This window comes from Apostichopus japonicus, chromosome 5 (genome assembly GCF_037975245.1).
Source record: "Apostichopus japonicus isolate 1M-3 chromosome 5, ASM3797524v1, whole genome shotgun sequence".
In the NCBI taxonomy this organism is placed as follows: domain Eukaryota; kingdom Metazoa; phylum Echinodermata; class Holothuroidea; order Aspidochirotida; family Stichopodidae; genus Apostichopus; species Apostichopus japonicus.
Genome location: NC_092565.1, coordinates 534,537 through 542,036, shown reverse-complemented (window position 1 = coordinate 542,036; position 7,500 = coordinate 534,537). Strand labels below are relative to the sequence as shown.

At 57.1% G+C, this 7,500-nt stretch overlaps 3 non-coding genes across 3 annotated transcripts in view; all 3 read right to left on the bottom strand.

Annotated features, from left to right (window-relative positions):
• The window catches only part of LOC139968439 (large subunit ribosomal RNA), a 4,028-nt gene extending 2,484 nt beyond the window's left edge, over positions 1-1,544 (bottom strand). The window contains exon 1 of the ribosomal RNA XR_011793436.1: positions 1-1,544. This exon is cut by the window's left edge and continues 2,484 nt beyond it. This is a non-coding gene — a ribosomal RNA (large subunit ribosomal RNA).
• Positions 1,545-1,977: 433 nt separating this feature from the next.
• LOC139968477 (5.8S ribosomal RNA) lies at positions 1,978-2,137 on the bottom strand. Its single transcript, XR_011793473.1, has one exon. It is a non-coding gene; the product is annotated as a 5.8S ribosomal RNA (ribosomal RNA).
• Positions 2,138-2,742: 605 nt separating this feature from the next.
• Positions 2,743-4,620, bottom strand: LOC139968295 (small subunit ribosomal RNA). The gene has a single exon (XR_011793302.1). It is a non-coding gene; the product is annotated as a small subunit ribosomal RNA (ribosomal RNA).
• Positions 4,621-7,500: the final 2,880 nt, after the last annotated feature.

Here is a 7,500-nt window from a genome sequence, read left to right as displayed (position 1 = left end):
CATGGCCACCGTCCTGCTGTCTGTATCAACCAACACCTTTTGTGGGCTCTGATGTGCGACCGAGTCGGACGGCTTAGCCAGGCGTTTGGTTCATCCCACAGCGCCAGTCCTGCTTACCAAGAGTGGCCCACTGAGCACTCGTTCATTCTCACTCGTCCGGCTCCAAGCCAGCGAGTCGGACCTCTTACCAATTGAAAGTTTGAGAATAGGTTGAGGTCGTTTCGGCCCCAAGGCCTCTAATCATTCGCTTTACCAGATAAAATTGTTCACGAATATCTCCCGAGCACCAGCTATCCTGAGGGAAACTTCGGAAGGAACCAGCTACTAGATGGTTCGATAAGTCTTTCGCCCCTATACTCAGGTCGGACGATCGATTTGCACGTCAGAACCGCTGCGGACATCCACCAGAGTTTCCTCTGGCTTCCTCCTGCCCGAGCATAGTTCACCATCTTTCGGGTTTTAGCATGCTTGCTCTTCCTCCGCTCCACCGGACGAGCCGGACGGAACGGGGTGGCGGTGCGCCCGACCCAGAGGGCCGAGATCCCGCCTCGTGACGGCCCTGTGCCGACCTTCACTTTCGTTATGCCAGGATAGGTTTCGGTAGACCCCCTCGACTTGCAAGCCTGCTTAGACTCCTTGGTCCGTGTTTCAAGACGGGTCGAATGAGGAGGCCTCGCTCACGCCCGACAGACCCTCCGCTTCGGCCGAAGCCGCGGCGAGACCGGACCCTCCGGATCCCGCCGGCCACGCGACAGCAAGCTGTGCACGCGACCGACGGAGACGCCGGTGGCCCGGACCCCGCTGCCTGAACCCCCGGGGGGGCAGGCCGTCACGCAGAGTCCTCGACAGAGAGCGCAGTGAGCAACCGTGACGGGCGGCGTAAGACGGCGAGGGCCGAAGCCCCCGCACGCCGCAGCCTCGCCCGCCCCTCTGCTCCGCTCTTCGGTCGGTCGCCGGGAAGGGCGCCGAACGGTAGAAGTGCGACGCGGACCGGACGGCGAAGCGCCGCGGGTCGGTCCCGAGGGATCCGAACCCGCACACGCTGCCGCGCCGACCGCGCCTGAATCAACCGGACGCCCCATGTAGCATGCGGCACTCATCCGTTTACTTCTTGGCAGTTTCACGCAATGTTGAACCCTCTCTTCAAAGTTCTTTTCAACGTTCCCTCACGGTACTTGTTGACTATCGGTCTCGTGCATAGTATTGAGCCTTGGATGGAGTTCACCACCCCTCTTTGGGCTGCATTCTAAAACAACCCGACTCTTGGAAAGCTTTCCCTCCGGCCTTCGAGTCCGCCCTACGGGCCTTACACCCGCTGCGGGTAAGCTGCAGCCCCGATCACAGTGGACTGCGGCCGGACTCTGTCGACCGGAGTTCAGTTTCCTTACGCCACAGGTCCCTCGCACCGCAAACGGGCGCGGGGATTCGGCGATGGGCTCTTCCTGCTTCGCTCGCCGCTACTGAAGGAATCCTTGTTAGTTTCTTTTCTCTCCGCTTAGTGATATGCTTAAATCCAGCGGGTAATCTCATCCGATCTGAGGTCTGGAATCGTGAAAGACACGTGGAACGTGATCGGAGTCATAGCGGCGACCCGGGGTCTCTCCTTCCCCGGCGCTCCCCGAAGAATCGGGTCGCCGGCGGGAAAGGGTGGCCTACCATGCGCCTGCGAGAACGCAGACGGGAGGACGAGAGACCCCGCGATTGGGTCGACCGGCTCTGCCCGGCAGAGGCTCCTCGACCGTTCGGGGGGTCGGACGCTGGACCGCACCACGGGCGCATACGTCTACACCCCGATGGCACGTCGCACGACCGACGAACCCCCGGTTACCGATCGAGCCTGCTCGCCGAGTTTCACCGGCGCCGACATCACAGAACTCCATCTGACACTGACCCGACGCAGCCGGCCGTCGAAGGGACGGCTGCGGCCGGGCGCTCCTCCGGCGCGCGAACACGCCGACTCTGTGAGTGATTGTCTTCAGACGCTCAGACGGACGTGGCTCGAGGAGCAGAGCATCCCCGAGCCGCCATTTGCGTTCGAATAAGTCGATGATCAGTGAGTTCTGCAATTCACATGAATTCTCGCATCTAACTGCGTTCTTCATCGACGCACGAGCCGAGTGATCCACCACCAAGAATTGTCATTTGCCACTGGAAGACTCCCGCGTTCGCAAACTCTCCTCAGAGCCGAGGGAAGAAGTGGAACGGAAGGAGAAAGGACACGGGGACTCTGTGCCTTCTTTGCTTGTGACTGGAAAGAAATATCCTCCGTCGAGCCGAGGGGGCAAGCGGGCTCCCTCCTTCCCCCCACCGCCGCGAGGGCGGGTCGCGCGAGTCAGACTCGCCGACTGGGGGGAAATCGGGCGACACCGGTGCCCCTTCTCTGCCCTGCGGAGAATGCCTCGAGGAGCGCCGCGCCGCGGACGGCGACGGCGTCTCCACCCTTGCGGGACTTCTCCCTCGAAGCTACCGGGAGTGCGAGACTCCGTGAGACAGACGACGAGAGAAGAACCGGGTACTCCCCGGGCTGGTCTGTGTGTGACACGCCCGTCTCCTTTTTGTCGGAGAGAGCGAAGGCGAAGCGCGGGGTCTGACCTCGACCGTGGAACGGGGAAGGAGGCGGTGAAAACCCCGCTCGAGTCCCCCCGGCTTTTCCAATTTGCTCTCTCCGCGTGTCTCTCTGTGACGGCTTTTCCGACATTCCCCCTTTGTTCCCTCTCCGATCACGGAGGGGAAGGGTTCTGTTAATGATCCTTCCGCAGGTTCACCTACGGAAACCTTGTTACGACTTTTACTTCCTCTAAATGATCAAGTTTGACCGTCTTCTCGTCACGCCTCGACAACCGGCCGAAGCCGGGGGTGCCAGACGGTCGATCCGATGGCCTCACTAAGTCATTCGATCGGTAGTAGCGACGGGCGGTGTGTACAAAGGGCAGGGACGTAATCAATGCGAGCTGATGACTCGCGTTTACTTGGAATTCCTCGTTCAAGGGACACAATTACAAGTCCCTGTCCCCAGCACGGAGAAGTCTCAGCGGATTACCCGGACCTTTCGGCCGAGGGCAAATGTACCCGCTGCTTGCGCCAGTGTAGCGCGCGTGCGGCCCCGGACATCTAAGGGCATCACAGACCTGTTATTGCTCCATCTCGTATGGCTGAAAGCCATTTGTCCCTCTAAGAAGTTCGCGGCTCACCACGACGGGTGGCCGGACTATTTAGCAAGCAAGAGTCTCGTTCGTTATCGGAATTAACCAGACAAATCACTCCACCAACTAAGAACGGCCATGCACCACCATCCACAAAATCAAGAAAGAGCTCTCAATCTGTCAATCCTCACTGTGTCCGGGCCGGGTAGGTTTCCCCGTGTTGAGTCAAATTAAGCCGCAGGCTCCACTCCTGGTGGTGCCCTTCCGTCAATTCCTTTAAGTTTCAGCTTTGCAACCATACTTCCCCCGGAACCCAAAGACTTTGGTTTTCCGGAGAGTTGCCCGCCGCGTCATGGGAGGAACGCCGGCGAATTACGAGTCGGTATCGTTTATGGTCGGAACTAGGGCGGTATCTGATCGCCTTCGATCCTCCGACTTTCGTTCTTGATCAATGAAGACATTCTTGGCAAATGCTTTCGCTGTCGGGCGTCTTGCGACGATCCAAGAATTTCACCTCTCACGCCGCAATACGAATGCCCCCGGCAGTCCCTCTTGATCATTACCTCAGGATCTCAAGACCAACGAAATAGAACCGAGGTCCTCTTCCACTATTCCATGCTGAGCTGTTCGGGCACTTTGGCCTGCTTTGAACACTTCAATTTTCTCAAAGTAAACGTTCCAGTCTCGCACGGCACTCAGTTAAGAGCACCGCACGACCAACCGAATCACTGGCCGGGAAAAATCTCCCACGACTCCCGTTTGACGGGGAGAAGGGGAACGGGCAGTGCACGCCTCACGGCGGACCGCCCGCCCCGGCCAGAAATCCGACTACGAGCTTTTTAACTGCAGCAAATTTAATATACGCTGCTGGAGCTGGAATTACCGCGGCTGCTGGCACCAGACTTGCCCTCCAGTAGATCCTCGTTAAAGGATTTAAAGTGTACTCATTCCGATCACAGGGCCTCCGAAGAGGCCTGTATCGTTATTTTTTGTCACTACCTCCCCGTGTCAGGAGTGGGTAATTTGCGTGCCTGCTGCCTTCCTTGGATGTGGTAGCCGTTTCTCAGGCTCCCTCTCCGGAATCGAACCCTGATTCTCCGTTACCCGTCACAACCATGATAAGCGCATAACTTACCATCGAAAGTTGATAGAGCAGACTTTTGAAGGGAGCGTCGCCGGTGCAAGACCGTGCGATCGGCATGATTATCTAGAGTTCACCAGCGGAGACCGGACCCCGAAAGGACCGGGCTGGCCTTGTTCCTAATAAGAGCACGCTTCCCCCGAAGGGTCGGCGCTTTGTTGCATGTATTAGCTCTAGAATTACCACAGTTATCCATGGTATAAGACTTTCTCCAATAAACCATAACTGATCTAATGAGCCATCTGCAGTTTCTCTTGTATGTTCAGGATTGTACTTAGACGTGCATGGCTTAATCTTTGAGACAAGCATATGACTACTGGCAGGATCAACCAGGTAACGGTCGACAGAACCGGGCTGGGCCCGTTCGCCGTCCGGGAGTCGCTCTCGCACTCCCCTCTCTCTCTCTCTGAATTCTCAATTGTCGATGCCGTGCTATTACGGTACAGTGATCGAAGAACCGCCCGAAGGGATTCTCGAGGTGTGTATCTCTACCCGAGTCGACTGGGTCGTCTCGAGAGGAGTCGCAGTGGTCCCGCCTCGGAGACGGGACCGGTTCGAAGCGACGCGGGAGGGCGACGGCTCGTCCACTGGAACAGGGGAGAGCAATCGCACGCCTCGAGCGTGCATTCGTTGCTTGGATGAAAAAGCCCGTACCGAGCGCCGAGTGCAACACATGGTCGCAGCAACGGCAGCATGCCCGAACGGGTCCCGTGGAGAAAGCTCGATATCTGACGACACCGAGGTCCTGCTCTTTCTCCACCGGGGGTTCTGCGGATGAAAAGGCTCAATATCTGAACGTCGATATATACGTGTGCACGGAGGGACACCTCTGCTCACGGGGCGAGTGGGTGAAAACCCCCGCTCTGAGCGCCGAGTTGCAACACATGGTCGCGATGAAACGACGGCTGACCCTACCGAAAGGGCCCGCTGGAGTCCAACCATGACACGTATACACACACGACAGACATTAAAAGCCTTCTCGAGTCTTGGATCGACTCTGCTACCCCCCTCATATATAGAATCCGATTCACTCTGCCCGCTCGTTCTGACCATTGGATCACACACTTAAGCCAATACCCGCTACACTTAAGAGATCTCGAAATCTCGAACGAGACCCAGATTCTCTGCGGGTGAGTCGGGCGGCCTGCCGTCGCCGTCGGCTTGCCGTTTGCCTTTCGCCTGGTCGCATGGCACTCGTGCCATCGACCACGCAACGCGAGAGGCCTTCTCCCTTCTCCTTTCTCTCTCATCTCTACTCTCTCTCTTCTCCACCGGGGGTTCTGCGGATGAAAAAGCTCAATATCTGGGATTGTATATATACATATGCACGAAAGAACCTTCTACTCACGGGGCGAGTGGGTGAAAACCCCCGCACCGAGCGCCGAGTTGCAACACATGGTCGCGATGAAACGACGGCTGACCCTACCGAGAAGGCCAGCAAGGGTCTGACGTGCAAAAACATATTTACGCACCACAGGCAAGGAGCCTTTTCGAGTCTCGGGTGGACTCCCGTCCGCGAAAGCTTCATATCTGAACGTCGATATATACGTGTGCACGGAGGGACACCTCTGCTCACGGGGCGAGTGGGTGAAAACCCCCGCTCTGAGCGCCGAGTTGCAACACATGGTCGCGATGAAACGACGGCTGACCCTACCGAAAGGGCCCGCTGGAGTCCAACCATGACACGCATACACACACGACAGACATTAAAAGCCTTCTCGAGTCTTGGATCGACTCTACTACCCCCCTCATATATAGAATCCGATTCACTCTGCCCGCTCGTTCTGACCATTGGATCACACACTTAAGCCAATACCCGCTACACTAAAGAGATCTCAAAATCTCGGACGAGAGCCACACCTTGCGGATGCATCGGGCGGCCTGCCGTCGAGGTCGGCCGTCGCCCCGTCTCACAGACTCGTGCAACACGACGAGTCCCAGCCTACGCCTGTGTGCATCACCGTCGGCCTAAATCTCGGCCCTCGCCCGGTCGCATGACACTCGTGCCATCGACCGCACCATCGACCTTCTCACCCGGGAGCAACCCGTGTTTTCAGAGGAGTGCCGGGGTTGCTCCCGTGCCGGGTATGTCTTGTCCGGCGGCGCCCCGTCTCACAGACTCGTGCAACGACAACGGGTCCCATGCCTACGCATGTGTGCATCACCGTCGGCTAATTACTCGGCCCTCGCCCGGTCGCATGACACTCGTGCCGTCGATCACACCATCGACCTTCTCACATGGGAGCGACCCGTATTTTCAGAGGAGTGTCGGGGTTGCTCCCGTGCCGGATATATCTTGACGAAATCAAGGAGATATATGAGGAAACTTCTACAATTTGAAGATCGACCGGCGAGACAAGACACTCCCCTTAATATAATCCGATTCACTCTGCCCACTCATTCTGACCATTGGGTCACACACTTAAGCCAATACCCGTTACACTAAAGTTGACCATGTTTTTTTTTTTTTGATATTATTATTATTATTTTTTTTTGTCAACGTCCTCTGTAACGAAGTCAAAACTCTATGCATGTGTTCGCGTGTCGTTCTGCCGTCTCCGCCGGGCACATCCCAGCCAGCGCCCGATACATTTAAGTTGACAACGGTCACAACTCTATGCATGTGCTCGTGGGTCGTTCTGCCGTCAACGTCGGGAACACACAGGCCAGTACCCGCTACATTAAAATTGACAATGGTCACAACTCTATGCATGTGCTCGTGGGTCTTTCTACCGTCAACGTCGGGCGCACACAGGCCAGTACCCGATACATGCAAGTTGACAGTGGTCACAAACTCTATGCATGTGTTCGCGTGTCGTTCTGCCGTCTCCGCCGGGCACATCCCAGCCAGCGCCCGATACATTAAAGTTGACAACGGTCACAACTCTATGCATGTGCTCGTGGGTCGTTCTACCGTCAACGTCGGGCGCACACAGGCCAGTACCCGATACATGCAAGTTGACAATGGTCACAAACTCTATGCATGTGTTCGCGTGTCGTTCTGCCGTCTCCGCCGGGCACATCCCAGCCAGCGCCCGATACATTCAAGTTGACAACGGTCAAAACTCTATGCATGTGTTCGCGTGTCGTTCTGCCGTCTCCGCCGGGCACATCCCAGCCAGCGCCCGATACATTCAAGTTGACAACGGTCACAACTCTATGCATGTGCTCGTGGGTCGTTCTACCGTCAACGTCGGGCGCACACAGGCCAGTACC